Source organism: Amborella trichopoda, chromosome 13 (assembly GCF_054954075.1).
Source record: "Amborella trichopoda isolate Santa Cruz 75 chromosome 13, AtrichopodaSantaCruz75HAP2 v2.0, whole genome shotgun sequence".
In the NCBI taxonomy this organism is placed as follows: domain Eukaryota; kingdom Viridiplantae; phylum Streptophyta; class Magnoliopsida; order Amborellales; family Amborellaceae; genus Amborella; species Amborella trichopoda.
In genome coordinates, this window is record NC_142348.1 from 42,005,143 (window position 1) to 42,028,877 (window position 23,735).

The 23,735-nt window shown below is 35.5% G+C and overlaps 2 long non-coding RNA genes across 2 annotated transcripts; one reads left to right on the top strand and one right to left on the bottom strand.

The window, feature by feature from the left end:
* The first annotated feature begins 358 nt into the window (after positions 1-358).
* On the top strand, positions 359-1,315 carry LOC148779236 (uncharacterized). The gene is made up of 2 exons (XR_016048171.1): positions 359-636; positions 752-1,315. It is a non-coding gene; the product is annotated as an uncharacterized LOC148779236 (long non-coding RNA).
* Positions 1,316-12,305: 10,990 nt separating this feature from the next.
* LOC148779237 (uncharacterized) lies at positions 12,306-13,259 on the bottom strand. The gene is made up of 2 exons (XR_016047698.1): positions 13,034-13,259; positions 12,306-12,877 (listed from the first exon to the last, which is right to left on the bottom strand). It is a non-coding gene; the product is annotated as an uncharacterized LOC148779237 (long non-coding RNA).
* Positions 13,260-23,735: the final 10,476 nt, after the last annotated feature.

A 23,735-nucleotide genomic window follows, 5' to 3' on the forward strand; every position in this document is an offset into this window, starting at 1 on the left:
AAAAATAGTGTATAAAAAATAAATATTCTATTTATAAACAAATTTTTTTTTGACAATCGAGTTCAGGTTTAAGTCCAACAACTTTGGGGCCCCGATCTTATAATAATTTTTTGGGTTTGAATCCGAACAACCCAACAAGATGACTCCCATTGACTTCGGGTCCCGATCTTATAATAACTTTTGGGGTTTGGATCCCATCAACGAGAAAAGTTGCGGAGTGACAAGTGTTTGACCCATTCAATTGCTTTTCAAACTCGTCCCACGCTGTATTGGTGCGACATCGACAAGTCGGAATGTAGGAGATCATTAATTTCCACAATCACGTTATATATGACCAAATGCACCCCTTTCTCAACCCACTCTCTCCACCTTACAATCAGCAGCCACTCTTTTCAAAGGAGCAGCACTCGAGAGAAGTAAAGACGGAGGAAAACAAAATTTCCCTCTATATATATATATATAGAGCGAGAGGGAGAAAGATACGCATAGAGTGGAATAGAGAGAACGAAGAAAAAGAAAAAAAAGGAGAGAAAAGATGGGGATTAAGGCACTGATAGTTCTTTTTCTTGTCTTCTGTTTCTGTTTTGATCTGACCAAAGCTATCCCCAACACTCCCCTGCAGATCCAACATGATAAGTAAAGCTCTTAGCAGCCTCAATTTTGAATAACCCTTCTTTTTGTTTCCATTCCGGCAGGGCAAACCTTTTCTGAACATGCAAAATTTTGAAAATTCGCACATTTTTGTTTTCAGGAACCACGTGAAGGTGGAAGCTCATTTCGGCAGCAAAGTTTTGGCGCTTGAAGTGGCAACCGAATTTGGCCACAAATATGAGGGTGAACGCCGAATTCTCCAAGGAATTGCAGGACTCAAACCGGTGGCTTCAATTGGTAAGGGTGGCACCAAGTATGCCTCCCGCCACAGTGCCGGCTCGAGTCGCCACGGCTCATTCAAATGGGCCTTCTTCGGAGTCCTTTCCATGTGGGTTTTCTTAGTCTAGAATTAGGCAATGGCCCCTCATGTCATATTACATAGAATTGTTTTGTTAGCACTTCATCGATCCGTTGGACGGAGATGGTGTGGATCATCGATCGGTTGGACAGTGATGGTGTGGATGAACCACCCTAGGTTCTTAGACAGTGATATGCTTAGAGGGATCCATTCTCTTGACAATCACTGTTCAATCTAATGATGCGGCGGTGATGCCGCATGTAGCCCTACTGGATCCTTAGTTCCAAGCATGAGAAATCGCTCCATGTAAGATAACTTTTGCCCCTCGTGATAGTAGTCACTTTGAATAAAGGTTTTTTTGTTCTCTCTCTGTTTTCTTTTTTTTTTTTTTTTGGTTTTTTTTTTTTTTTTAATAAGGCTTTGTTTGACAAAATAGAATATGAATACTCAATTTTTAAAAGATTTGAATGAAGGCATTGCCCACTTTTCATATATTTGACTTATATATTATTGTGATATATAATTTTTTATACATGTTTGGTTGTATAGCCATTATCTCACAACATCTACAAGGTGAAAGAAAGGATTTTTTCAAAAGATCTAATCACACCGAGAGGCTTTCGGTCATCTCTCTCAGGCCCCCCTCTCTCCCACTGAATGCTTGGCCCTGAGGATGACTTAGAAGTTTAGAACCATTTTAAAGGTAATGACAGAGAGTAACATCTCCATTGCCCACTAATCTGTCCTTTCACAGTTCAAAACAAGCAAAGCCTTAGCTTGTGGAGGACTGAAACCCTCCCCTAACTCAGCGTCACCAAATTCACCTTCACAATAAACCAAATATCTAAAAGAACTGAGTACAAACAATGAACAAAACCCAAGAAATCTGGTAAAAAAGAAACAGTTACAAAAAAAAACATGGTTGTGAAACCAGCAAATAAAAAAGGCATATAAAATTTGGTAAAAAAAACTCAAGCAAAATTGGCTAAAAATCACTAAACAAAAAAGCAGAAAAAATTGAAAAATTGTAAAAAAAAAAAAAAAAAAAAAAAAAGAGTAAAAAGATACAAAGAAATAAAGACTAACAAGTAAACATGAAAGCCAAAGAAAATTAGGTATGCAACAGTAAGCAAATCTCATAGAAAAATAAAAACCAACCATTCTAAATTTTTTACAAAACAAAATACCATTCATTTCATCCAGCACTTTGTAAGCAAAATCCATAGAAGTAGTGCTTGAACACATATGAACCCACATGTTTTTAATGAATATATCACTGCTCAATCCTGTTTTCACAGTTTGACAATGATCGATTGTCCTGGTTCAAGCTTTTGCATAAAAGTACGTTTAGAGAACAACCTAGAAGTTGTGGAAATATCTAGCCTTTGATGACCATGAGAGGAGTCTTCTTAGGGTCAGAGCTATCATCGGCTTGAAGCTCGATCTTAATAATATTTATTGGTTGTTTGGGTTCTTACCGTGGTTTATAAAATATCACGATGATGTACACGAACTCCAAAAGAATGACACCCAAAATAAGGGGACCTCGAGGCAAGAGATGCCCTCGTTTTTTTTGAAGTATTAAACGCTCCCGTCTTAATAAATTTTCGAGGTGAAAAAACATTTGGTTGGAAGTAAGTTGAATAGGAAGTCTATGTTTCTCTTTTTTTTTTATTTTACTTTGACAATTTTGCTAGATAACCTTTATTTACGGTAAACCAGTTTTCGCAATATCGAACCAGAACGAACCAAACATGGGCCTAACCGGTAAACCGCCCGATTCAACTGGCCTAACCGGTAAACCGGCCGATTCAACTGCTATAACCAGACAAGTCCCAAACGATCAAAAAAATATTGAAAAAAATAAAAAAGATACAAAAATAATATTCTAAAATATGAAAAGCATTTAATAAAACAAAACACACTCAAATGAAATTGAAAAATAATGAAAAAAATAGATTTTAACGAATCAATTTGTGCTTAGGGGTATTTTCAAAACTTTTTGAAAAAGATGGGAAAATATAAAAGTGAATATGAGTGACCAATTTTTTTTGTAATATTTACCATAATGTAAATAATATTAAAATAGTGTTAAAAAAATCAACTTAACCAACTTTTTTTAAAAAAAAAAAATGAAAAAGAGGTTAAGTTATATATAATATAGGCCCTTCTTATTGTCAACAAAGTAGTAAATGGTGTTAAAAGTTTTTGAAAAAGATAGGAAACTATAAAAGTAGATATCAATGACTATTTTTTTTTTTTTTAACATTATGTAAAAAATATTAAAATAATGTTAAAAAAATCGACTTGACCAACTTTTTTTTTAAAAGAAAATGGAAAACAATTAAGTTATATATATACATATATATATATATATATATATATATATATATATATATATATATATATATATATATATATATATATATATATATATATATATATATATATATATATATATATATATATAATAAGCCTTTCTTTTTGTCAATCTTGTAGTAAATGGTGTATTGGTTCGTGGGTCTAATAATAAGGGGTAGGTAATTTTGTTTTAACCAAAAAGGAATTTTTTTGAATTGGATTCTTAAAAGAAAAGGTAATTTTTTTAAATCAACGGGAAAATATTCTTAAAAGAAAAGTAATTTTTTTGAACCAACGTGAAATGGGCGGCATGATTCAAACATGATTCATGTGAAACTTGAACATCAATGCTAACCACTAAGCCATTCTAATGCATTTGATATAAATATGAAGTAATATTCTATTTAACGTTTAAAATACCGGTTGATCATCAAAACCGCCCAAAACTAGAATCGGCCAGTGGCCGGTTCCAATCTAACGGGACGATTAGCAGTTAGATCGGCCGGTTTTATGAATACTATAGTAAACATTAGACAAAAAAAAAAGAAAGATAAAATAGAAAACCCTTTATTCACCGTGACTTTAATCACTAACGGCAAAAGATATCTTACAAAATGTGATTTCTCGTACTTGAAATTGAGAAGATCTGGTGTCCTCAAATAGTTTGATGAATTGTTTCAAACTTTTAGGCCCCGTTTCACCCACCTCATTTGAATAATCTTAACACCCCAGCTCCATGTTCGAAAACTTAGGGGTGGGGGTTGGGGTGGCACCAGGGAGGGAAACTTGGCGGCGGGGCCGGGGCGGTGGTGGGGGTTGAGGTTGGGGTGGGTGTGGGGGGGCAGGTGGGGGCGGTGTTAGAGAGAGAGAGATTGATTTTGTATATGTATATCTAGTTTAAAAAAAGACCTATGTGATCTTTTACCAGGGAATATATATATATATATATATATATATATATATATATATATATATATATATATATATTATTTCACCCCTTTCTTTTGGTAAAGGATCACTTACATGTAGTCTTTATTATAACAAGATAAATTTCAAATAAAATCAACATAATAATAAAACTAAGATCTTCACAACTAGATGCCATTGAAACAACTATGCACTATGCTCGAGAATAAAAATTTAGATAAAATTGCAATAAACAAAATGAAGAGTGTCGGATATTACCTCAACCGGGCTTATTACAACCCACAACGAGTCAACATCATCTGATGCCACGGGATCGATGATCTAGCTTTTATCTCAGACCAGGAAAGAAAATTTCAGCTAAACTGCATATGCACCCTTAAATCTCTTCAAGCTAAAAAACTAACCCCCAAATATTTTAGCTTGTCCCCACATTACCAAGCCTTTAGAATTTTTAAAATGAGTTAGAACCATAAGGTTGGGGTGTGCTCCTCTATGGGTTAAGAGAGAGAGAGCTAGAGAGAAAGTGTGAGGAGAGAGAGAGAGAGGTGTGAGAGAGAGAGAGAGAGAGAAAGGTGTAGAGAAGGGGGGTACACCCTTATTTATAGTGTAAAATTAGATTTAGGGTTTCTCATAATTTACCTCTTTTGTTGAGATTGAACATGGACCGTCGATCATCGGTGACTAGTGGGGTGAGAGATCGGAGCCATCTATTCCATAGATGAGTCATCAACATTATAGAAGGTGCATGAACCCTTATTCCGCTGTTCCAAACCATTTTTCTATCAATAGAAAATAAATAAATTAAATATAATTAAAATATTTACATTTCATAAAATAGCATAATCTTTCTTATACTGTTACAAAATCTTCCAAAGATTTATCAAGTCAATATGCACTTTCAATATTTGGTCAATATAAGGTCAAAATATTCCCATATCATATTTGACCACATGCCACAATGTAACTTACCAAAACTTGAAATAATTTGATCTCAGAAAGAATCCTACGGATGGGGCGTGCCACCCATGTCTGGCACGTATGGGCCCTACCCACTAGATTCATAGTGGGCCCATGTGGCCAATGGGCCCCCATGATATTTTTATACATTTTAAACTTAATAAAATACTTTCTAGTAAATATTAAAATATTATAAAATTAATATCTTTAATTTTATAAATCCAAAAATTATAAATAAAAAATTCAAAAGTTCATAAAAATTCAAAAGTTCGTAAAAATTCAAAAGTTCATAAAAATTCAAATAATAATTCTAAAATAATCATTATCATAAAACAAACAAATTAAATTAATTTGATGGAAAATGGATCCACATGGTTTAGGAAATGAATTAATAATCATGGGGCACTCCACCTTCAACTGTGGACTACGGATTACACCTGCTTTATCAGATCAATCCAGTGTTTCTCATGACCCACAGTCCAAGCAGGAGCTCATTAGGGGGTCACCAAAGTCTGGCTGATGAGCGAAGGGGTTGCAATCCTAGTATGTGGATTACAGATCCTCCCTAGAGACGAATCAAGATCACCAAGACCTTATGCGACCATAACTGTATGACGCATAGAGGTATCTCTCGCACATGCATACGTTTCACCCTAAAAAGGTTGATTTCTGGCTTTCCCGATCGATCTATCGATATTTACGCAGTGTGATGGTACATGGATGACGTTTTAGCTTCCGTCTCTGTAGGCCACCATCACACACAAGGTTCACACAGTCCCTAGGCTCACTCACCTGGGCATGTTCTTTGACCTCATCAAGGGCCAACCCATGAACCCTCCTCGGTTTGTTCTTCATGCCCAGGTAACATGGATATTTTCCAACCGATTGGCCTAGATCGTCAAGTACATATCAGTATCTGCAAACACTGTTTACATAGTGCAGTCCACAAGGGACCACACTCCCATTGAGTTTATGTTCCATTATATCAAATATTTTTATTACAAACACTTGTAAGGCCTTTTTAGGCCACATAAACCCAACATCTCCTACTTGGGCTTTGAAGGCCTTACAATATCTCTTCCTCACTTTCTCTCTCCTCATCTCTCTCACATGTCTTACAAAAATATTAAAGGCAACCCTCATAGTCAGAGGATCTGCGATCATCAGATCTATAGATATGTAGTTAATCTCGATCTCTTTCAATCGCATCTCATTCCTTAGGTGATGGAGATGAGGTTTGATATGCTTGGAATTCTTATGAAAATGTGGCCTTTGATACGCAAATTGTCGTTGTGTTGCCGCAGAAAATCCTTACTGCCTCACAACGCATGGGATGAAAATTGAGTTGATTAAGAAACTTCTTAATCCAAATGGCTTCCTTGGCCATTAGACAGCATGTCACATATTCAGCTTCTATGGTGGATAATGCTATTATAACATGTTTCTTCAACTTCCAAGAAACTGCACCCCCTCAAAGCATAAACACATATCCAGATGTAGATTTCACATCATCTAGAACTGCGAGATAGTTTGCATCTAAATATCCCTCTATTGCTATTTTAGTTCCCCTTTTGTATGTGAGCGCATAGTTCATGGTCCTTTTTAGATATCTAATGATTTTCTTAACCGCTTTCCAATTCTCCTCCCCATGATTGCTTTGGAAACTACTAACCAAGCTCATGACGAAAGACAAGTCAGGTATTCTTCCCATCATGACATACATAAGAGACTTAATTTCGCTTCTATAAGGCACTCTCTCCATGGCTCTTTTATCAACATCTTCGATATGACACATTTTATGGCTTAGCTTCGTCTTTTTATCTAGTGGGGTAAACATGGGCTTCTACATACGCAAATCAAACTTTTCCAGTATTTGCTTAAAGTAGGTTGCCTGGGAAAGTTGGATAGTCTTCTCTTTCCTGATTCTTATTATCATGATGTCCAACACATATGAAACTTCTCTAAGATCCTTCATATCGAAGTGTTGTACAAGGAAATTTTCGTCTCTATTACTAAGACAATTGAGTTACTAACAATTAGCATATCATCTACATATAATGAAATAAAGACCACATCACTCCCACTGACCTTTTGATATATACAAGCGTTCTCATTATTTGTAAAAAACTCTGCAAGAGCAAAGGTCTTTTGAAATTTTATGTACCACTGACGCGAAGCTTGTTTTAGGCCATAGAAGGGATTTATTAAGTTTACACACTAGGTTCTCCTTTCTTTTTTCTCCAAATCCCTCGGGTTGGGTCATATAAATTTCTTCCTCTAAATCACCATTCAAAAAGGTTATTTTGATATCCATCTGATGAAGCTCAAAATCAAAATGAGCAGCTATGACTATTAGGATCCGGATATATGAGAATTTGGCAACAGGGGAAAATGTTTCTTCATAATCTATCCCTTCTTTTTGGGTAAAATCCTTTGCAGCTACCCTAGCTTTGTATTTTTCTATTTTCCCTTTTGAGTTCAATTTTTTCTTAAAAATCCACTTGCAACCAATGGCCTTATAGAAGAACTAATTCTCATACATGGTTTTGGTTGATGGATGCATATTCATCTTTCATGGCTTCTATTCAGTATTCATTTTCAAGATAGGACAAGGCTTCATGGTAAGTCTTTGGGTTCAGAATTTGGATCTTCCCCAACTCTATCAAAATGTTCGTCTAGATAGACAAAATGTTCTAGGTATAGAGTAGGTCTACTGATTCGGTTACTTCGTCTAAGTTCAGGTTCAGGTTCATCTTGTTTTGAGGGTTCGATTTCAAGTTTAGGTATTTTGAAAGATTCAGGTTCGGGTTCTCGAAGCACAGCCTTGTTTCTTGCCTTCTCAAAGAAATCGGCTTGTTTTTAGCTTAATCTTGCTTCAAGGAATTCTTCCTCGAAGAAGTGAGCATCGACTCTAAATGACCGCTCATATTTCAAGGTTATAGAATCGATACCCCTTACCATGGTCTGGGTAGTCAATGAAAATGAATTTAACACTTTTGGGTTGAAGTTTGGTTTTATTTAATGCGGAATGAGAACATGGGCAGAGCAACCCCAAACTTTTAGGTAATCAAGGGATGCTTGTAAGGAGTAAGTAGGGCAGTTTTTGTAGGAGTCCGATTAAGAATATAACATACCGTCAATACGGCTTCTCCCCAAAAGTTTAGGGAATGACTGACATGCCTCATCATACTCATTACAATTTTCGCCAAGGTCTTATTCCGTCTCTCGGCTACACCATTTTGTTCGGGAGTATATGGCATGGTGTACTGATAGATGATTCCGTTTTCAACACAGAGTTCTTTGAAAATTTCAGAAGAATATTCTCCTCCCCTATCGGTTTTAAGAACTTTGATTTTCAAGTTGGTTTGATTTTTTACCTCGGCTTTATATTCTTTGAATTTTTCTATGGCTTCAGATTTTGTGTGAATAACATACACATGGTCATATCGCCAGAGGTCATCTATAAAAGTGATGAAATATCTCTTACCATTTTTGGTAGCCACATTCATAGGTTCACATATGTCACTATAAATAATTTCTAAAACATAAGTAGCTCTTTTTGCCCCAGTAATATTTTTTCTTATTCACTTTCCTTATACACAATACTCACACACTTTCGATAAATCTCTCTTATAATTTTGAAGTATTCCGTCCTTTTGCAATCTTTTCACTCTTTTGAAGTTAATGTATCCTAACCTCATATGTCATAGGGTAGCATTTAATTCATTAGGGGACAAGACATAAGCAATGTTCTATTTTATTTCAATAGCAAATAACTCGTCTACGAGACTTCCAGTCAATACAACATTATTCCTTTTCTTAATCACCACCTTTTCCCCAATGAAAGTGGTTATGAATTCAGTCATTGACATCTTGGGAACCAAAATCAAGCACTTCTTCATATCAAGAACATAAAGTGTTTGCTTTAGGATAAAGGTGATCCCACTTTTCAATTTTAATTATAAATCCCCAACTCCAAGTACATCAGTTTTCTGATTACCTCCCATATAGATATGTTGTTGTCCTGTCCCCATGGAAGTAAAAGAACAAAACCTTCATTAGTGTTTGTGATATGAGCCGTAGCCCCCTAGTCAAAACACCAAGAAGCTCCCTTAGGATCAGCCAGCAATGTCTCAAAGACCACATAAGCCAATTCCTTGTTGGCTCCTTCAAATTTGTTGAACCGACAACTACTGACTATATGGACCACCTTCTTGCAATAAAATAAGTCCTAGTATATTTCTTTCCTCATTTATTACCAAAATATCTATTTTTAAAATCTCTTCTCTTTCCAAAATTGTTTATTCCTTTTCATTTCTTAGGTTTAAAAGAGGGTAGAGATTTTACCATGTGTCCTGCTTCCCTTGGAGCTATAGTCAGTGCATGCCTTGGATTCCTCCTTTCTTACATGATAAGCTCATCTAGCCTTGGTGCTTTCTTTCTGGCCGAGAGTGAATATATGAAAGTCTCCTATGAAATAGGTAGTGAATTCATGAGATGAATCACTTGCATGGGTTCAGTCGGTTTCATGCTTGTGTCATCCAACTCTTTGACTAGTGCACGAAAAGTGTGCATATGATCTGCAAACTTAGTTCCCTCTGTCATATTTAAATCATTATACTTTTTCATGGCCATGGCTTACTTTATGAGAAAGGGGTCATCATACTCTCTTTTAAGTTTATTAAAGATTCCACTTGCAGTAGAAATTGACTCATACTCAGAAGCATATGAGTTAGTCATGGTACATAAAAGAATGTTCTTGTATCTCAAGTTCCTCTTCTTCCAAGTGGTGTATTCATCTTTGATTACTTGAGATGGGTCGTCATTTGAACGATGAAGACGATGCTCATAGAGCATCTCGTGCAAGTTTTCATCTTCAAACACACATCGAATCTTTCTTCTCCAAGAAATATAATTGGTCTCATCAAACCTTTCAACTTTTAGGATCTCAGAGAGGAAGATATGTGCGGCCATATCTTTAATTCTTATTCAGAACTTAAAAAAAAAAACTCCTAGTGGTAATCAAGTAACTATGCTATGATATCAATGAGAGAAAGATCTATGTGATCTTTTACAAAGGAATAATTTTATTTATTTATTTATTTATTTATTTATTTAATTTCACCCCTTTCTTTTGTCAAAGATCACTTACAGATGGTCTATATTACAACAAGATGAATTCCAAATAAAATCAACATACCAATAAAACCAAGATCTTCACAACTTGATGTCATTGAAACAACTAAGCACTATGCTTGAAAATAAAAGATAAGAAAATATTGCAAGAAACAAAAGGAAGAGTACCGGAGATTACCTCAACTGGATTCATTACACCCCACACCGAGTTACCACCATCCGATGGCACGGGATCGATGATCTAGCTTTAATCTCAAACCATGAAAGCAAATTTCGGCCAAACTGTATATACACCATTAAATCTCTTCAAGCTCAAAAACTAATCCCCAAATATTTTGGCTTGTCCCCACATTACCAAACCCTTAGAATTTTTAGGATGAGAGAGAAAAGTTAGAACCCTAAGGTTAAGGCGTGCCCCTCTATTGGTTAGGAGAGAGAGACTTAGAGAGAGAAAGTTTGGAGAGAGAAAGTTTGGGGAGAGAGAGTGGGGCATGCCCTTATGGGAGAGAGGAGAGAGAGTTGTGGGAAAGGGAGAGAAAGATGTAGAGAATAGGGATGTACATTCCTATTTATAGTGCAAAATTAGGTCTACGGTTTCTTACGGTTTCTCATAGGTTGCCTCTTTTGTTGAGATTGAACATAGACCGTCGACTTGTGAGGTGCGAGATCTGAGCTATCAATTCTATAGATGAGCCATCAACATTATAGAAGGTGCATGAAACCTTATCTCCCGTTCCCAAACCATTTTCCCATCAATAGAAAATAAATAAATTAAATCTAATTAAAATATTATGCATTCTATAAAGTACGCATAATTTTTTTTATACTTACACAAAATCTTCTAAAGATTTATCAAGTCAATATACACTTTCAATATTTAGTCAATATATAGTCAAAATATTCTCATATCATAGTTGACCACAAGCCACAATGTAACTTACCAAAACTTGAAATAACTTGATCTCAAATAAAGAATCCTAAGGGTGGGGCGTACCACCCATGACTGGTACGTGTGGGCCCCACCCACTAGATGCATGATGGGCCCATGTGCACAATGGGCCCCCATGATATTTTTTATATTTTTTAAAATTAATAAAATAATTTATAGTGAATATTAAAACATTGTAAAATTAATATATTTAATTTTATAAATCCAAAGGTTTAAAAAAATTCAAATAATAATTCTAAAATAATCATTATCATAAAACGAATACAATTAAATTAATTTGATGGAAAATGGATCCATATGGTTTAGGAATTGAATTAATAATCATGGGGCGCTCCACCTTCAACTGTGGACTACGGACCACACTTGCTTTATCAGACCAACCCAGTATTTTTCATGACCTACAGTCTATACAGGGGCTTATTAGTGAATCACCAAAGTCAGGCGGATGAGCCAAGGGGTCGCAATCCTATTTTGTGGATCACAGGTCCTCCCCTTGAGACTAATCAATGTCACTAAGACGTTATGCAACCACAGCTCTATGACGCATAAGTGTATTTCTCACACATGCATATGCTTCATCCTAAACAGGTGGATTTTTTGCTTTCCCGAACGATCTATCGATATGCAAGCAGTGTGATGGTACATGGATGAGGTTTTGGCCCTATCTCTGTAAGCCACCATCACACACAAGGGTCACACAGTCCCTCTACTCACTCAACCGGGCATGTTCTCCGACCTCATCAAGGGCTAACACATGAACCTTCATCGGTTTATTTTTCATCCCCAAGTAACATGGGTTTTTCCCAACCGACTAGCCTAGATCGACAAATACAGATTGGTATTTGCAAACACTGTTTGTATAGTACGGTCTATGAAGGACCACACTCTCACTGAGTTTATGTTCCACTTTATCAAATGTTTTTGTTACAAACACTTATAGAGCTTTTAAAGGCCACATAACCCCAACACTAGTAACGTTTGTCCAAAAAAAAGATTTGGATGTATGTGGAAGTTGAAGTCACTTATTGTTGAATAGTCCAATCTTACCAATCACATTTTACACAAAGAACAAATATGATAGACATTTCGTGACATAAATACTGCTACCTAGGGATGCCATACCACGATCCATACGACTCAGGAAATAGTAGGGCTACATGCGGCATCACCGTCACATCATTAGATTGAACAATGATGGTCAGAAAATGGATCCCCCTAGCATATCACCGTCTAAGAGCCTACTGTTCATCGCACACCATCACCGTCCAACCAATCGATAAAGTGCTAATCCTATTAAGTATGAACATTAGAGTTTCCATTAGCTATGTGTTATGCAGCACCAGGTTCCATTGCCTAATTCTAGACAAAGAAAACCCAAATGGAAAGGACTCCGAAAATGGCCCGTTCGAATGAGCTGCGGCGACTCGGGTGGTGCGCATGGCAGCCGTCGGCTGATGCTGCCTCCTCCAAATTGGCAGAGAATTCGGCGATAGTTTTCCCCAAATTTGCAGCTAAATTTGGCTCCCACTTCGAGGGCCAAAACTTTGTGGCGAATTTAGGTCCAAGTCTTAACCCTTCTTCCACCTTCATCGTCGTTCCTTAAAACAAAAATGTGCAGATCTTCAAAATTTTGCATGCTCATAAAAGAGAGAAGGGTTGTCAAAATTGAGGTTCAAATTTTCACTTTCTCGCGCCGGAACAAAAACAAAAAGAAAAATTTATTCAAAATTGAGGCAGCTAAGAGCTTTACTTACCATGTTCGGTCTGCATACGAGTGTTGGGGGTAGCTTTCGTCAGATCAAAACAGAAAGAGAAGACAAGAAAAAGAACTATCACTGCTTTAATCCCCATCTTCTATTTTTATTTCCTCTCTATAGGTTTCTTCTCCCTTTTTTTATTATTATTATAATTTTTTTTTTTTATGAAATTTTGTTTCTGTCTCCCTCTTTACTTCTCTAAAGAGAGTGGCAGCTTCTTTTATCTCTTGTTGTAAGGTGGGGAGAGTGGGTTGAGAAATGGGGGCATTGGTCATGTATAAAGTGAGTGGCAATCAATGATGGCTTCTACGGCCAGGGCTGTCTGATTTGGTAAACTTGTCGTATTTTAATAGGAAAATTATTTCATGGGGTTAGACGGCATTTCTACGTATGCTGTTCAAAAAAGTATAAAGCATCCATTTTAAAGATATATGAAGATGGATGTAAGTAGGTGTTCGGTTCCACCTAAAAATAATGGAAACCAATCGTTTAAATGGCTTTTTGACCTGATTTTTATGCAGCCAAGTCCGCATATGTGAAAATACGGGCTTCATAATAAATCTATTTTTGAGATGAATTTTAAGACTTAATTTTTAAGAACATGTAATCTCTAACATGGAGATCATGAATATGAAAAAATAAATAAATTTTAAGTACTAGAAATAATAATTCTAGTAAGAAAACATTTGGATCATTAGGTTCCATTGTTTTTATATGGATCACCTACTTACATCCATCTTTAAGATGGATGCTTTACACTTTCTAGACTGCATATGTAGAAATGCGGTCCAGCCCTACATGAAACAATTTTCTATGTTTTCTTATTAGAATTATTATTTTTAGTCTTAAAAATTTATTTATTTATTCATATTCATGATCTCTATTATTGAGATTACATATCCTTAAAAATTAGGTCTCAAAATCAATCTAAAAAATGGATTAATTAAGAGGCTTGCATTTCTACGTATGTGGGCTTGGCCACATAGAAACCGGGTCCATTTAAATATAGAGTGCAGTTTGTACAAAGCCACGGCTCTAAAAAATCAAAGTAAAGCACACCTCTAAATAGTGTCTAGAAATGTGGTTTCAATAATAGAAATCTTTGTGATAGCATTAAAATATATTTTCATATAATAATAAATTTTAAAGCTTAAAAAATAATGCAGATCGAGCATATTTATAAAAACTTGAAAATCTTGAAAATTGACGATCCAAAAATGCGTTACAAGACACACAATTTTTAAAACTTGAAATCGATTTTTTCTCATGGCCATGCATCTTGATGTCGAGATGATCAATTTAAGTACATTTGGGCATCAAAACAACCTCTTCTAGTAAAAATTTTGAGGTGGTCTCTAATTCGATTGTCTAGACCCTCGGCTCTATATAAATTTTTTCCATACATATATTTATATGTTAAATATGTACATGCATTATTTTAATACTATAACTTAAAATATATAGTTTATTTAAGTAATATTTAATATTTAGATGTTAAATATAAATATTATGTAATATATATTGCATTGTAAATATCTAATAATACTAATATTATGTAAGAATTGTCTACGAAGAGACCATTTATCTCTCGTACATGGAGCTCACAATCATTCCCACTCATTAGAATCAAATTGGACGGCTTGAGGTGAGACACAAAGTCCGACAATTTTTTTTTTTTTGAACTTTGTGTCTATTCAATGACACTTTTACAACTGCTCATTTTGAAATTTAAGAGACAAGAATGATTGTAAATAGTAAAATACTATTATTTATGTACTGGTTTGTGAATAGCAAATTACTATAGTATAATATAAACTAGTATATTATTTATATATTAAATATTATATATTATATAAAAATCTTGAAAATGGACGGTCTAGATAAGTTATTGCAAGATGCACTATTTTTGGGCCTCAATATATATATATATATATATATATATATATACATTTCAATGTTGAGATGATTAATTAGAGGGTTCTTCAATATTAAAACAACATTTTCTGAGGGATTTTTGAGGTGCATCTGTAATTCTACATTTTAAGGTTGCAACCTTATATTATCGATATGTTTGGTTCAAGCTTTTGAATAAAAGTAAGTTTAGAAAAGAACCTATAAGTTGTAGGAATATATAACCTTTGATGACCATGAGAAGAGGCTTCTTAGGGTCAGAGCCATTATAGGCTTGAAGCTCCTTCTTAATAATATTTGTTGGTTGTTTGGGGAGTCACCGCGGTTTAAAAAACATCACGATGAACATGAACTCTCAAAAAATGAGCTCCAAAATCAGAGGACTTGGAGGCATGAGTTGCTCTCGCTTTCTTCGAAGTGTTAAACTCCCCCGTCTCGGTAAAGTTTCGATGTGCAAACGGGTCTTGATAAGTACACTCCCAGGATACAACCAGATCAAAATATTCCTGAGTCCCTGACAAACCAAAATTACCATGAACATTATCAGTAGCCTATGTTAAAGAAATACTATATTTTCCACAAAACGTCATCTTCCACACTTTTCCATAAATATCATAAGGACTCAAATTTAATAGCTCTATTTTCTACAGTAATCCATTCTCATATACATAGAAAATTATCACACACTTAAATACACACTTTCTTCTTACACAAGCTTCTTAAACAAATGTCATACCTTGCAAAGGTAACCAACATCAGAACATCCAAAAAAATATGTACGTAGATATCTAAAAAAGTGTGTAATTACATATCAAAAAATCAATTAGATATCAAATTGAAGACCAATCATTGTTGCTCCTCAGCCACGACACTTTGAGTGTTACCCATACTCCCTGAGGAGCTACTTGGGCCGTCGACAGTGACACTCTTGTATCAAAACATAAAAGGAAAACAACTAAATAATATTTGGAGCATTTGAGAAAGCAATTTTCATGTAATAGATTCTATTATTAAGATCATTTTCTAAACAATATTTCACAAGTTGGAGCTAAGTAACTAAGTAAGCATTCCACTTTTATAGAGTTTGGGTAGTAGCTAATAACCACAAACTCGTTCATCATCATTAAACTTGAGTCAGCAAAGTATTAAAGAAACAATAAGTAATACTTCATTTAGCTTTAGAAACCTAAACTCACAGCTATGAAATATGATTGATCGTACCTTGCATAATTACACCTATCATGACCTATGACTCCACAGCCACCACATTTCCTCTTATTTGTTCTCTATTCGTACAGAGGTTTGATTCTCAAATGGGTAGGTGGTCATCCCTTCGGCTTTGCACAAGTTGGAGTCTTTATAGTTACATGTGGGTTCGAAGCCACGGAGAGGATGGGATCCATACAAAGGGCAGGTGTTCCTAAGGACGTAGGGCTACTAGGGGGTGGAGAGACTTGTTTTGTAGAAGCTTTCTCATTGTCCACTCTAGCAGCAACCTTGTCGCATGCCTCATCTATAACCATCTTTGCGTATTCATATACACTAGGACTCATGGTCCCATTAGCTAATAGCATGTTGCACTGTTGGAATAGATCATTGCAGCTATGGAATAGGCACCCTCACGATTGGTCCTTACTTGAATTCCAAAACCATAACGAGCAACCCCCTTTATCACATCCTTTGTCCATCTCTTCATTATATAGTATTGGGGTAACTCAAGGATATTTTTTAAAACAAATACCCTAAGTATATGGCTACAAGGGATACCCATGCGCTCATATAGATGGCAACAACATGTTACTTTCTCCTCATTGTTACTGACTGCAACTGTGTGGGCAGGGTGGCATGCCCCATATTCTTTCAAATTGAAAGTGTATACCATCATATTATCCTCTTGCACTTCACAAGTAAGATCAGTGGCCTTCATCAACTCTAGCTGAAAGAAGTTTTTAAAGACAGTTGAGGTGTAAATTTGAGTCATTTGCCTCTCCATGCGGGTCACAATCCTCATAATTGGTGTTTCATTATGAGATTTGAAGTCTGCAGTGCTTTCCTCATCAAACTTTTTATCAATTAACTCCTAAAATTGGCTAACAAATGTAGTCAAGGTAGTATGGGAATTTTACATATGCCTTAATATCCTTATTCATGGCTTCGCTTCTTCCACTTGTCCTATTGCCAGCAAAGAAGCAATCTTGCAAATATACATTTATCCACGGGTGCTGAATTTCATATAGGGACTGCTTTCAATCATCGTTTATCAATTTATATCTTTCTATCATTCTTCGCAACTCATCTTCAAATTCTATAACGGTGATGCAATGGTCCATACACTTGTATAAATCCCCACAAAATGATGGATGTTTGTGCTCACGTGCACCATTTTTTGCTCAATCTTTTGTGTAATATGCCATCTACACAAGCGATGTCAGATTGATTCCCCTCATAGTTTTGTGCCGCAAACCTTGTTTTGAACATATAAATTCACGAGCAATGACCGACCCATATTTTCTTGATCAACGAGTGGAAGAACATTGAACACTAAAACCCATTCTTTTTACTTATTTATTATAAAAATCAAATGCGGCTTTAGGCGATTCAAACTGCATACCTTCTTGTAGAACCTTGTCATTACATTATGAAGTTATTAGCTCTACCATGCAAGTCTCATCCTGACTTACATAAGAGTCGCTGCCATTGTCACCATCCACATGAATAATATCATTTGTTTCATTGTCGCTATACTCTTCAATAACAGGAGTACTTGAAATACTCTCCCTCTCCATGTCAATTATGTTCTTTGTGTCCAGCTTTAGGTCCATCCTATTTTATAAACCCATAAATATGAAAGGAAATTCTAATTAGATATTTATCGACTTGTTTTAAGTCAAAATTATTCAAAAAACTCTAGAGCTAGAATTAAAGACTTCTCCTTATCATACAAACTCTACTTTTCTTCGATATGCTCCTCTTCTTGAATTAAAGAACCTCATATGTACCAAAATAGCTAATTAGGGAAAAATTTCTTTATTAGGGAAAAAAAAATTACCTAGAGAGATTGTTCGGGATTTTGATCTCTATAACCCACGATAGAGAGATGGCTTGCTTGAGGTACTAGAATTGCAGTGGTTGCAGAGGATTTCAAATGGCACCAAATGCGAGAGTCATCGAACTTTTCTTGAACTTTGCAATTCCTCCTTGGCTTGGGCCAATTTTGAATGGCAACAAATGCTTAGAGGACGTTTTCTAACCCTAGCCCTAATGCTCTCCTTCAATCTTCTCTCTCTATACCTCTCTCTCTCTCTCTCTACTTTTCTTCGATATGCTCCTCCTATTTCCCTCAATCTTCTCTCTATATACCCCCTCTCGGCCTTCTCTCTCTAACATGTTGGGGCCTTTTCTAATCTTAACCCGAATGCTCTCTTTCAATCTTCTGTACCTCTCTCTCTAAAGGATTCTTTCCATCCCTAGTGATGAACCTCTCTATACCTCTCTCTCTAAAGGGTTCTACGATGAACTTGATGGAGAGAGAGAAAGACGTCCAAAAAGATAGAGCGAGAACTTGGAGAGAAATTGAAAATGGCAACCAGAGCTTTTTGTTTTCCAGTTTCCCCTCTCTTATTTCTTTTTTAAATACCCACCATCCAATTTATTAGAAAGTAAAAAAGGTTGCAACCGTAATTGTTGCAATAGGGTTGAAACCTTATTAAACTTTTCCCTTTAGAAAATCTCAAGTTAAGAAACTCCCAAAAGAGGAAAGCAACCGAATTGAAGCCGGGTATGTTAAAGTCTAGAAGTCCTCTCTTTCAATATTTACATAAAAAATAATGTCATAGAGGGATCATTATCACTATTCACTAATACATTTATGTAGTGGACTAATGTGATGGACTAATTAATGATGAGAATGATATCATTTAGGGAAAATTACAAAAACCCCTTATGACTCAACATTCTTTACATTGTCCCCCTACCAACTTTTTTTTCTCACAATTTTTACCTTAAAACTAACTTTTATAGAAAAGACCTACCAAGTCAAAAAATCATAGTTTGGAGGATGAAAATACCCTTACCCATACATGAAGCCGTCACATTCTAGTAAACACGTACTCGCCAAAGACGGTCTGGCACTTTATGGTGGCCATATGACACTGAATTGTGGCGGTCTAGCAACTCACTGTGGCAGGAAGCACTTTTTGAACTAACGATCTGGCACATAGACCAAGTGGTCTGGCATACTGTAAATGTGATTCAGCACATAGACCAAGCGATCTGGCAGTATTGGCCCTTGGTCTGGCACAAAGGTGTTGCAGTCCAGCACTCGGTATATTATGCAAAGGCAGCAAGGCAACTTTTGGTATGGGTTCTGGTCCGACAATAATGTGTCGGATTGTCTTTGGTGAGTGAGCGCCTGCGAGAATGTGACGGTTTCATGTATGGCTAGGATATTTTCATCCTCCAAACTATGACTTTTTGACTTGGGGGTCTTTGCTATAAAAGTTAATTTTGAAGTATAAGTTTTTTTGACTTGGAGGGTTTTTTCTATAAAAGTTAGTTTTAAAGTAAAAGTTGCGATAAAAAAAATAAGTGGAGAAAGAATATATAAAAAGCTGATGGGGTTTTTTGTAATTTTCTTTTTAGTTTATATGCACAAGATGACACATGGTTTTTATTGCAATGACACCATATGTTGGGTCTACGGGTGAAGGAAAGAAGGGGGTGGTCTTTAATGCAATTGGGTCTTTGTTTTTTTTTTTTTTTGGGGTAAGAAATGTTAGTTTATATGCACAAGACATGGTTTTTATTGCAATGGGACCATCTGTTGGGTGTGCGGGTGCAGGAAAGAAGGGAGTGGTCTTTAATGCAATGGGGCTTTTTTTTTTTTTTGTTTAAAAAATGGGGTCATTATCTTGATTTAGTTTATATGCACAAGATACATGGTTTTTATGGCAATGGCACCATCTGTTGAGTCATCGGGTGCAGGAAAGAAGGGGGTGGTCTTTAGTGCAATGGGGCCATTATGATGGGGGAAGAGAGGAGGAGGAATGTGGATAACTCTAGTTTGAAGAACTCTAAAATTGCCCTGATGCTGTAATTTTTATTTTCAAATTGTTTGTTAATTGTAGCCCAATTTGACTTGGGAATTGCCTGACTCAGGCCAGGCGAATAGGAAATGAACGACTCACGATTCGAGGCTTGATTCAAGTTTTTCAACAACAAAACTTGTTGTTAAAACCATTGTTAAAAAAACGGGGCGATCTAACTGGTGACTGCCCAGTTAGATCGGAATCGGTCCCTTGTCGATTTCGATTTCGGGTGGTTTTGGTGATCGGTCGGTATTTTAAAAATAAAAATTCAAAAAATTGTATATAAAAATAAGGAATTTGATTTGTAATATATTTTTTTAATATTTTTTACATTATGGTAAATATTAAAAATTGTTTTGGTCATTAATACTCACTTTTAAAATCTATTTGTTCTATTAATTTTCAACTTCATTTGTATGCGTTTTGTTTTAATAATTATTTATAAGCTTTTCATATTTTAGTAGATTTTTTTGCATCTTTTTTTTTTTTTTTTTTCCACAATTTTTTGGCCGCCCGAGACTTGCTCGGTTAGAATGGTTGAATCAGCCAGTTTATCGGTTAGGTTGGTTAAACCGCTTCCAACCCCATATTCAGTTAACCGTTCCTGTTCAATTTTGTGAACACTGGTTCAAACCAAACGACAACTATAATGAATATTTATATAAGTGGAATCTAAACCGTCAGACATTTATTTGGTGGTTCAAAATTCATATCACTCTCTGAATTTTATTATTTTTTCTATAAATCAGATTGAGATGAAATTTTGAGTGCATATACTTGACATTATTGCACACGATATCAAATATAAAAACAATATTTTCAAAAATATAAATTGATCAAATTACCCCCATAAATTTTCATGGATTTTTTGTCATTTTATATTTTAAAAAATATTTGTTTTATATTTTTTCTTGTATGTGATAGTTTTTAGTTGGTAAAAGAGTAAAATGAGATGATGATGATGTGCTTTTTTTTAGTACACATATCTAAAATTTCATCACAATCTGTATTTTTTCAAAATTCAAATAGTGATATGTATTTTAAACCACCCAATGAAGATCTAACGGTTAATATTCTACCTATATCATTATTCATTATAGCTGCCAAGTGTTTGTTAGCTTTTTCTTTATAAATTTATAATCTATATGTTGCAAACGTATAGATAAGGAATTATAGTCGACTTTGATAGAGCATAAGGACATAATAAGATTTACGTAGATGACCCACATAGTTGAGATAAATATACACATAGCTCTACAACATGTATGTAAATTTGCCGTGTTACGGTGGCATGTTGTTCACCTACATCAAGGTCTCAGGTGTGAATCCCACTTTGATCCTGTCAGAACCCCTCCCTGGTGATATGTTGTTCAAGGTCTTGGGTATGAATCTCTCCCCTTTTTTAGAGAGAGAGAGAGAGTTCAAGTAGTCTCTCAAAATATGGTTCTAGCTAGAGGCTGCAATGGACCCGGGACTCCACCCAGGTTTGATTGGTGTAAAATTGGATTCAATGGGTCGGGCACAAGTCCAAATATTCGACCTGAATACTATTTGGGTCCATGTTCAGGTCCATGTAGATCGGACCCAACCCGAATAGTGTTATTATTTAAATAATATTTAAAATATGAAATTTTAATAATATTTAAAATACATACTTTTTTATTATAATATTTAAATAAAAAAACATTTATACAAAACCAAGGCTCTAAACAATCAAATTAGAGGTCATCTCAAAACTTCACTAGAAGAAATTGTTTTGATGCCCAAATATCCTCAAATTCATCATCTCAATATCAAGATGCATGGAGATGAGAAAAAAATGGTTTTCAAGTTTTAAAAATAGTGCATCTTGTAATGCATTTTTGGACTGTAAATTTTCAAGATTTTCAAATTTTTATAGATCTGCTCGATCTACACTATTTTTTAATATTTAAATTTTATAATTAGAAATGAAATATATTTTAAGGCTATTACAAAGATTTTCAGTATTGAAACCACATTTCTAAGCACGATTTGAAGGTGTGCTTTACTTTGATTGTTTAGAGCTTTGGCTCTATACAAACCGTATCCTTTAAATAATGGAAAGCTTACAAAACCCCTAAAATCATACTTTCTCGACAACTTCCCCAGCTAAGGTTCTTTTAACAATTTTTACCCCAAGTTTAGCTTTCCTAGCAAATACCCCCAAGTAAAAAAAAAAAAATTGGTAAAATGAAGACCACAATACCGTCTAAAAAGCATGTGGTCCAACACAAAATGGGGACAGTCCGGCACTTTACTTTTGAAAAGCATGCGGTCTGGCACAAAATAGGGGTGGTCCAGCACTTTGGGCTTCTCGAAAGCATACGGTTCGACACAAAATAGGGGCAGTCCGGTACTTTGAGCATGCGATCTGTCACAAAATGGGGGTGGTCCAGCACTATTGATATTTTCGTCAAAAAAATATATGACTTTTTTGACTTGGAGGTATTTGACAAACAAACTCAATTTAGGGTAAAAGTTGTTAAAATGAACTTACTTTGGGTTAGATTGTCTGGAAAGTCTCCTTTTTATAATTTTCCCTAAAATAATACGCGTACATTCTTGTTTTAGGGTTCTATGCTTGCGTTGAGAAAATCGGCGAGATCTCAGCTGCAACCGCTTGTGGTGTGAAACAAGATGTAGTTGTAATGATGCGAAGGAAGCCCTAATTAGAATAACGAGTTAGGTTCTTGTGGATGGATGAGAAAACGGGTTTCAAGTCATTAATTACTCTTTTAACCAGAAAAAACATTAGGAAGAACAAGAGCAGGTGCCTGGTTATGGAAAGCAGTGTTTGGGGATTGGTGGAAAGCAGTGTTCAAAAAATCAATTCGACAAATGTACTCGGGCCAAAAAATCGACTCAGCGAATGTACTCGGGCCCTAGCCGATGAACATCAAATGGTTGGCGGCCCTCCTAACAGAGGTTGTGGGTTCGATTCCTGATGTAAAAAAGGTGTGGATTCCCTCCTAACATAGGATGTGGGTTCAATTCCTGATGTACAGAGGTTGTAGGTTCTATTCCTGATGTAAAAAATGTGTGGGTTCACTCCTAACAGAGGTTGTGGGTTCGATTCCTAACAGAGGTTGTGGGTTCCATTCTTGATGTAAAAACGGGATGGTTTGCTGGGATTCAAACCATGGCCACACGAAATCTGCTACATTTTACATGCAAACACTAACCACATAGTCTTAACAACATGTGACTAAAATTTGACTTATAAATATAAATATAGTTTAAAAAATATTGTACAACCAACTCGCCTTAAACTGTCTTGCTAATGGAGCGAGGCCGAGTTACTCGACCGAATACGAGTGACCTCAGCCGAGTTTAAGAACCATGGTGGAAGAGCAGTACCCAACGAGTTCAAGGGAGGCTGCGGAGATTGCGTCCAAATTTTGATTGATGGTTTGATTCCTTTTGGTTTTAGGTCGACTGACTGAGGAGAGTGAAGATATATTAATTTGGTGCCAAGTTGACCTCATCAAATTAATTTATATCCCGGCAAACAAATACAAAAACTATACTTATTTTACGTAGGGAAAATATTAATATAAGTCTGCAATTTTATGGTACAGAAGTGAGGTGCACCTCAATAATCCATTAGAAAAGAGTATTTCAAAGATAGAAATCTTATAATCGATCATCCAACCTCAAAATATATCAATACAAAGAAAAGA